The sequence below is a fragment of the Cariama cristata genome, unplaced genomic scaffold (genome assembly GCF_000690535.1).
Source record: "Cariama cristata isolate BGI_N322 unplaced genomic scaffold, ASM69053v1 scaffold7740, whole genome shotgun sequence".
In the NCBI taxonomy this organism is placed as follows: domain Eukaryota; kingdom Metazoa; phylum Chordata; class Aves; order Cariamiformes; family Cariamidae; genus Cariama; species Cariama cristata.
This window is the reverse complement of record NW_009596321.1, coordinates 47,671-55,494: the sequence shown is the minus strand read 5'-3', so window position 1 is coordinate 55,494 and position 7,824 is coordinate 47,671.

Sequence of the window (7,824 nt, the reverse complement as noted above, 5' to 3'; positions counted from 1 at the left end):
ATAAGAGAAAATTTAGGTAAAAGTGGCTTATAGAGACTGTGGAGGAGTAAGGAACAAGTGCTCTGTTTGCAGATATCTCTTGTCCTGAAAATTCTACTAGCTGATCAGACATTTGCAAGATTTCTTGATAGATTATAAAAATGAAATTTGATTAAACCCAGCAAGATTGAAGCCTCAGAGTTAAGCTGGGAAAGATGTTTGAAATACAGATGAGTTGACTTCGTTGTTGTTGTTGTTTTGGTTTAAAGAGCAATGAATTATTTTAACGGGCCAAAAAGCTAATATTGTCATTATTATACGGTACTAAGGACATGGGTTTAAATTAAAATAACTTTAATAGTTGGTTGATTTACACGAGGCTATGTGGTGTTGTCATCTGAAACGTCCTCTGGTTTGACCAGACGCGTTACTGATCCTGTTCAAGTACGCTCTGGAAATTGCTGGGGCCCCATCCAGGGCTTCCACATCTTGCGTCTGCTGTCACAACATAGCGTTTAGGTGCTTTTTAGCATCTAAAGATGCTAAAGACAGCAAGATTTTACATTGTACAGTGTCCTTCCTAAAAGGCATATCCCGAATCAATAAAACACCATGTGTACAGTTGAAGTGCGCTACCCTGGCACACGAGGAGACCCTGTTAAATGCTTGCCTGTAGCTTTGGAAGACTTTGACCTGTTGATTTAAAACTTTGCCAGGCACAGCGTGTACGCCTGGGCAATTATTTTTCTAGGCCAAGTCAAAACTTGGCTTTCCTACTTAATTCTTCCTCTTCCCCCACCTCTCGAGGGAAGAAATGTTTGTTACTTTTTTCCAAAATCCCTTGTAGAGCTGGACATCCAGAATCATCAGTCACCTTTGAAATACTAGGCCCGATGTTTGAATCGCAGTCAAAGAAAATTCCACGTTTGAGGTGTATCTCGTCTAACGGTGGCACTGATGGAGTAGCGTGGGTCTCAGGGGATGACGTGCTAATGTACTGCAGGAGATGCCAAGTGGCAGCAGGCAGGTTGAATATTCTTTGAGGAGTGTACAACTAACAAGCATATAGTAAATATGTATTAGGGCAACACTCTCTTACTTTGAATGATAAAATTTACAGTACTCCTCTATGCTACATTACTAAAAGCAATTAAAAGAACATTTTGGTGTACGGCACCATCTGAGGTAAAAGCACCACGCTTACAAGAATGACTTGGTTTGAAAAATTTTAATTTTCAATTAAGCCTGAAAGGACAAAGTGCAAAATTAACTAACTTGCAATTAATTTCAGTAGTAATTATGTAAAAAATTCCAGGCGTATAGAAGATGAGAAGCGTGGCATAATTAGTTGTGGAGTTTTTTACTGCTGTAATTACAGTGATGAATATGCATGAGACTGTTTGGGGAAGAGAAGCACAGCAAGCAATTGTATTTAATTAAACTTTTAGCTGGCTTAGTTATGGAGGCTGTTCTTTGTTTTAATCCCTTCAAAACTGCTGTGAAACTCCCGAGGCAGGGTAGTTACACCCCAGCATGTGACAGTGACTTTTTAAGATCTATTTTTTCCTATGTAGAGGTCTCTCAGGTCATCTGTTACTTCATGAGTCGTAGGTAACCATTATGTTCCAATTTTCCAGCTCTTGAAACTTCTGTGAAAAGCTCGATGAAAGCAAATTGTACCTTTCATTGTTTGTGTATTTAAAATGTGCATTTAAAATGTTCAAGGAGAAAGATGTTGAGGTGCACAGGTGAGCACGCGGCACAGGACCCATCCTGACCTTCAATAGCACAAGATGAGAGGGGCTCCTGTACCAGAGTCAGGCCCTCGGCTTCCAGAGGTCTTTCTTCTGGAGTCCTTATCTATAGAAAGAGAAATTAGCTGAAAAATGAAAGAAAAATGGTTTGTAAAGGGAGCAAGGAGTCATGAGGAGCGAGGGTGTATATGTGATTTGTTTGGGATTTTTATTCGATACTTTCTAGATATTTGGTATGTTCCACTTAGTCTAGAATCCAGTGTGATTTTGTTCTGTATTTTAAAATGTCTTTCCTAATTTGCGCTTAGTCAAGCTTTTAAGCTGATACATAGGCCTATTAAATCAATCTCCGTCTTGAATGTGTGGGCACTGTAGATGGCTTGTTAAAATACCGCAGAGTGCTGGGGAGGACAGTACTGAATTGTTCAAGGATAATGAAGTGCACCTTAAGAGTAAAGCGATAAAGCTACCTCCTTTATAGTAAAGAAAAAGTAAATAATCCATTAAAGTGTGTGTACAGAGAGCAGGGTATGGCTGATGGAAGCCGAGAACTCCCACTTCTGATCCTGGCTGACAATTTTTAGCTCTGCAACTTTAGATGAATCATTTTATTAATTTAAGCCTTGCTTTTTAGGTAAGGAATATGTTTACCTGTCTTGCTGGATTACTGTTTCTGTGATTAGTCTGTAAATACTTGAAGGAAGAGTACTATAAAAGAAATAGTATAATTAGTTATTTGCATCTGTACTGTAAAGGAGTGGTAGTAAATGTTTTTGTTTCTTCCTGTTTGAAATTAGGTAAACTCTTCCCCTTTTTTGTTTCAGGAATGGTTTTTAAAATTGCTGTAGATGCTCTTATGTATGTTTATGGAAACATGTCTCAGCTATTACAAAAGATGCTCCCTAGAAGCTTTTCCCACATGATGAGGTTATTCCCCAGCATGCAGCTTTTGTTTGAATACAGTCACGAAACATCATTTCACCTATTTTCTCTTCTTTCTGTGAAGTGTATCGTTAAATTTGTCCTGCATCTATTCCCTTTTACCCTTGTTGCCTTTAGTTCTGGCCTTCCCAACAATCTAAAACTGAGTCACTGAGCTTCATTTTTATAACCCGTGGCTATTATAAATACTTCAATCATGTCTCCTCTTAATCATCTTTTCTCAAGACTAAATAAATCCTACTTTTTTCTCTCTTGATATTTAAGCCCTGTTTCCCCATTCATCATCTTTGTTTCTCATGCTATACTCTCACCAACCTAATTCTGTCTGTCTTCAAATAAGCTGGCCAAAATAGGATGCCAGCATTCAAACGTGGTTTCGTTGGGGTTTTGTAGAATCAGGCAACAATGTCTTTAATATCCTTTGCTTGTGATAAGCCACTTTTCTATTAACCGTCTGTACCGCTGCTATGCATTAGACCAAGATTCTGTCAATAAAGGTTCATTTTCATGTGACACATGAGCTAATTCAGTGCCTTTTAAACTACGCTTAGCTGTACTAATTATTGTTATTTGCCTCCAGTCTTTCCATGCAGAATGCCAACTGTAAGTATGCTCCCAAAAATCTCTTCATTTGTCCTTGCATACAGTAATTATCTTGACATAGTGATTAATAATTACGATTCTTGTCTCTCAATACAAATTTTAAAGTGCATTTTTCTTTCTTGCATTGTACACATGCTTTTCGTATCAAGAGTTGCACAATTCAGTATGACTAGTGCACGCAGGCAGGGTCAATGGGAAAATAAATGTTTCCACAATCTCTGTGGAAACAAAAAGCAAGGCTACATCTTCAGCGAGAACAAAAGCTGGCACGCTCACATTCATTAGGCTGCGTTTGTCAGTGCTGAATAAACAATCTTTTCATCAAGTGCAGCAATTTTCTTCGTTCTGTAATTAAAGATTCTTTTTTCTTTATTTATTTATATGAAAACTTGCTGAAGTGAGACCAAAATTTTTATAATGCATATTTCAAAAAGAGGAATGAAGGTTCTGGATAAAGTCCCAGGTGCTATAATATCTGGATTTACTGTCTGAAGTGTTATGCCGAGTCCATCCACAGAGGAAAGCTATCCAAGTTTCCTCTACACATTAAAGGAGATGAGGTCCTTCTTGCTTTATGAATGCATGGTTAGCTTCTTCTAAGGCTTGTAGAATTTATAGATTTGTCAATGAAGTATGAACTTCTACTGAATTTGGCAGTAGGATGGGATCATGAAACAAGTGAGATAAAATTCTTTAGAAGAGGAGATCCGTCCTCATTGTTAGAGGGTGCTTTTGGTCTTTTTTCTGTTTATCTGAAGACAGGCTCAGCGAGACGAATGCAGGTTTGTCAGCTCGCTTGGAGAAATAACCTAAATTTGGGTTTTAAGGGGTGTTTTGGCTTATTTGATTGGCGGAGGTGGAGGTTTTGTTCTTTTTTCTTTTTTTTTTTTGGACTATAGGCCAGCATATACATTCAGGACTATCAGAGGTCTCAAGGTACCTCCAAAGAGGCATCTAGAGCATTGTTAGCTGGAGGCAATCGAGTCCATTGCTTCATTATCCTTGCCACTTCGCAAACCGCATCTGACCCCAGTGCTACACAGGCGGCTTGGGAGGTCGATAGTTACGTTGTTGTGCTTCCCCTTGGGGGTAAGAGCTCCACATTCAACCTGGCTTGTAGTTCCTTAAAATTTGTAGCATTTTTTTAATATTCTGCGGGAAGACTTTGGGAAACTCTGCTGAGGACATAAAGGGATGATAGTTCCTACGATAAAACCATCAGAGTGGTCAGGGTGACTGGAAATCTGAAGGCCTGGAGGCATGGAGTGCTCCTGCTGTTCACTCACAGGCAAAGGCAGCAGCTCTAATCAATTAGATGTAGGAAATAAAGCTGAGATCTCTCATTTGGGATGCTTTCCTGCAGCTTCTGAAAGCACTGAGTTTATATTGTTGGTTGGAGCGGGCTTTGTTTTGATTCTCTTTCATTTCAAACTTCTGTATTTAAAAATATTAAAAGCTTCCTTGCAATGTTTTCTTCAGCCTAAACAACCCTGATTCTTACAACTTTTCTTGGTAGTTAGTGTCTTATGGACATCTGATAAGTCATGTTGTTCTCCATCAAGCTCTGATTCATCTTTGCTTTTTTTTTTTTCCCCAAGTGTGATCTCTTGAGCTGAATAACTACTCCAGCAGACTCCTTGCTAGGGCCGGGTACTGTTGGGGTTGCCTTTTTCACTGCCAGTTAACACCCTGTTCTCTGCTGACACCTGACTACAGGTGCGTCTGACCATCTCTGCTATTTACTGATCGTTTTGAATGTTAATCTTGTCTAGCAGAGTGCTTGTGTTGCCTGACAGCAAGCTGAATAAGCATATTCTCTCTACTCTGCCATTCAGGTAGTTATCGAATAGCATTGGATTCAGAGCAGAGCCCTTTGGGCCCCCCCTGAAAAGCTTTCCATTTTCTAATGAACCACTGGCAGCCACAGCCTTTGAATGGTTCCCTTCCACTCCCTCTTTTCAGTGTCATATTTTCTGATCAAGTGAGATTTTTAGCAGAGGATGAAAACCCCAAGTTTATCTTCTTCCTGGTGTTAATGCCTTCCAGATGCTCGTCGGTGTCCCATTAGTGTACACTAGCTTTCAAATGCAGCTTTTTTCCCTTTTTTTTTTTCCTCTTTGCTTCGCTTGCTTCTCTCTTTTTTTTTTTTTTTTTTTCTTTTTCCTTCCCCCTCTCTTTCTCTGGCATTAGAGACAGTCTGTGTCTTGTCATCGGGAAGGCCAAACAGGGCTGTGCAATAGCCACTTTCACAACCAATTGTTGTTGGTTTTGCTGTTGTGTTCTACGCTTTATTTCTTTTTTTTTTAAATAATATTAAAGGTTTTAGAGTTTGATTTGCAACTAAGTATGATGTTCGTTAAGACCTTCATGAAGGTGTAACCTGAAGATAGTGAAGCTACTGATGCCACTGTTTGGTGAGACTTCCATGCTGTTTAAAGAGTTTACAGAGCTCGTAGCGGGAAGGAAACATCAGTTTGTACCTCAGACAACTGTAATGCAAAGTCGGGATGACTTTAAGAAGCAAAGCATCTCATGAGGTGACTTCACACAGGTGCTTTCTCTGGTGGAAGCAAGCACTGAGCTCCATCTTGGTTTGAATGGCACTTCTGAAGCCAAACCCACTCCGTGATCGTGGTCTTGCTGTCCTCTCCAGTTTCTTTTCCTTCCCAGAGGCAGGCAGGGCAGGGCTCTGCCTGGGATGGATTTGCCGCCTGTTTCCTCCGTTGCATCCTAGAAGCAGTCAGCAAAGGGGCGTTGGGTGGGTGTGAATGGGTGATGTGAAATGTGACCCTAGGAAAGGGATTAGGTGACCTAGCAGGTCTTGTCTGTCCCTTTCCGTTTTGATTCTTTATTTCCTCAAGATCACGACCTGCTATTGGTTTCTAAATTGTTAGGACACTATCTTGAACGAGTGAATCTATGGGGACAGTGTATCTGACAACATCTCTTCCTCTTCACAGTTCTAGAAAAAGATAGGATTGATAATACGATATATAAGACAGGGCGTGGACGTTGTACTAACACTTTTTCAAAAAGCAGAGCCATTAAAATACAGTCCTTGAATGATTAGACTAAATTTAAAAGCTGATTAAAAACTTACTTTACAGTATATCTAAATCACACTTAAGCAGTATTTCTTGCCAAGTATAGCTGACTCTGCAGGCTCCGTAAACCGCGTACCACATCTCTTCAAGCCTTATTATCCTTCTTAGGCACCAGCTGTCCGGACCACTAATGCGGCATCTAGGCCAAAGTTAATGTGCACATTCTAGCTGAACAGTATGTGTCTGTTCTTACCAACCTCCAGAATAAACGCTGTAAAAATGCGATTCATCTGTCTGTCCTGTGCAGCATCCCACGTTCAGCTCTATCCAGACATTCTATTGAAATAACATGCATTTTTGCAGGCATGTAGGTCACCCAAAATAAATTGCAACATGGTGTAATTAGTTTCAGGGTTGACAGATGATAAAAACACAAGCATTTCGTCCACTGATTTTCATTTTAATTAGTTTACTTTTTTTGAGGGTTGTGAGGTTTTTTTTATCTCCTAGATACTCAAATGGTTCCAAGAAACGTTAGCGGAGTACGTAACGGAAACTTGGATTCCAGACTCCCAGGGTCAGAGTGGAACAGGAAAGGCAAAGCCACCCGTAGCCTTTGACAAATCTAGTTTCCTTCATACTTTTGACTTGAAACTGCTGAAGATCTTTCAAAATTAATCAAGGTAGAGCATGCTTCTGTGCTGGCAGGGAGCAGGGAGCTGATACAACATCCAGCCTCTTACCTGCCTCAGAGCTCTGTTATTCCAATTAACCTTTGCAGAAGACAGGACGGTGCACTTGCATGCTTGTTATGCCATTAGTTAAAGACGTGAAGGTAAGGCTGATGTTGGAGACTAACTGTGAGTCTGCTTGGGTCTTGCTGGTTGAATTTCACAGTTCTGTTAACTTTTTCCATTAAAACATTCTTTTGTTTTAACTTTGAAGACTATATAATACTACCCATTAATTGTACACAGCAGGTTACACAGCAGCCAGAGACCCAAAATCTGGACTTTTCCTGCGGTTGGGGAATACTGTTTGTGACTTGAACGAGGTGAGACTGGAATATCTCTTGGGAGATGAGGGGGAAGGAGCAGGCTGTGGATCAATGGCTGTTATCTCCAGCTTAGGCACAGGGCTCACGCTGGGGCTGAAAGACAGTTTAGTAGGTAAAGCAAAAGCTGCACGTGCAAACAAAGCAAGACGAGGAGTTAATTCCCCACTGCCCATGGGCAGGCTGGTGTTCAGCCATCTCCAGGAAAGCAGAGCTCCATCACGGGTAATGGTGACTTGGAGAAGACAAACGCCATCACTCCAAATGTTCCCCCCTTCCTTCTTCTTCCCCCAGCTCTATGTGCTGAGCGTGATGTCATACGGTATGGGATATCCCTGGGGTCACTGGGGTCAGCTGTCCTGGCTGTGTCCCCTTCCAACTCCTTGTGTAACCCCAGCCTCCTCAGTGGTGCGGTGGGGTGAGAAACAGAAAAGGCCTTGGCCCTGTC